Source organism: Camelina sativa, chromosome 20 (genome assembly GCF_000633955.1).
Source record: "Camelina sativa cultivar DH55 chromosome 20, Cs, whole genome shotgun sequence".
Taxonomy (NCBI): Eukaryota; Viridiplantae; Streptophyta; class Magnoliopsida; order Brassicales; family Brassicaceae; genus Camelina; species Camelina sativa.
Window position 1 is genome coordinate 18,729,865 of NC_025704.1, and position 1,520 is coordinate 18,731,384.

At 38.8% G+C, this 1,520-nt stretch overlaps 1 pseudogene; it reads right to left on the bottom strand.

Annotated features, from left to right (window-relative positions):
* Positions 1 to 1,520, bottom strand: part of LOC104771202 — a 6,305-nt pseudogene that overhangs the window by 3,730 nt on the left and 1,055 nt on the right.

A 1,520-nucleotide genomic window follows, 5' to 3' on the forward strand; every position in this document is an offset into this window, starting at 1 on the left:
ACATCTTTAATGGCACAACCCCAGATTAATAAAAACAGTCAATGCTAACCTGATTCCATCAAACCCGTTGGAGCCAGTGCAACTGACACATCAGCCAATTCCTTCAGAGCTTCTAATCCATCATCATCACTTCCTTCTGCTTCTTCAACTCTCACATTTTTTCCTTTCTGGGGAACCTCCGCGGAAACAAGTCCTTCAATATCCATCAACAATGCACTATCTCTATCAGCAGCTCCCTTTTTATGTCTCTTATCTCGACTTATTCTCACACTATTCTCAAACATGGAACTATCATGGTGCTTGAATTGAGCTTCCTGTGCTTGTAACTGGCAAAAGCAAAAACAGTAGAAATGTGTTTTCTCAATGGATCATGACTACACTGAAAAGAAATGACAATAACCTTAAATTTCTAGAGCTATAACAAATACCCTTTTTCCAAGCCTAAGTGGTGTGCTGTCACTGAGTTCTGTTCTTCTATATGGAGAGCCTCCTCCCCTTCTTGATGCATCATCATTGGCATCAAGTTGTTTCTTGGCTCTTTTATTTGGTGGAGTAGAGTATTCTCTATTATTCCTCTCACATGTAATTGCTACAAGAACCCGAGGTGTACGTTTCCCAGTGGCGCGTTGCCTTTTTTCTGCAAAAAAAAAAAAGGTAACAAATTTTACGTTCTTGAACATGAATTTGTTACTCTGACACAGAATTCCACGAGACATGCTTACGCTATGAATGCTCTGAATTAAAAAAGTAAAATAAAAGGCAGCTTGTTTTAGCATCTTTGAAACCATAAATTTTGAAAACACAATTTGGGGGAAGTAATGATGGTACCATAAGCGTGTGTATGCTTCAAGTGTGAGAGGCATCCTTCTGCTGATGCAATTGAATGTGGTGGAATAACTTCCTCTTGAAAATCAGTAGCCTGAACTTTAGCACGTTTGCGCTTCAGATGTTTCCTCAGTACTCCAGAGGCATCATGGTCTTCTCCTTCACTTTCGCTCCCCTCCTAGAAAAAAATTACCATAAGCATGTAGAAACTGGACCACAAAACTTTACTAAACAGACAATCTGACCCAACCAATTAACCACATGTCTCGTTTTCATGAAAAATATAGATTAATAAAACTCTTCAACTTTGCACCTGAATTATCAAGCAGGAAGTCAGGTAACATGAAGTTAAATAAAATAAACAACTCACCATGACGCTGTAATGATCAGTCATCATTGCAATGAGGCCAGCTACAGACGCAGTTCCCTCGGGCAAGGATAAGTATGCCTGGAAGAAAAGGCAAACCAAATGAATGATAAGGTATTTCAACTATTCATAATGTAGTTCTAAAGCCTAAGGCAAATAATTTCCATGTCAATACTAAAACAAAACTGAAGAGAGAGATAATCTTAAACTCTCATCATACCCGATTCATAGAAAAGAGAGCTTCCACCATCTCAACAGACCGGTTATTCCGGACAGCAGCAGCTACCTAAGATGTTTCCAGAGAAAGAAGTAGTAATCTTAAGACTTT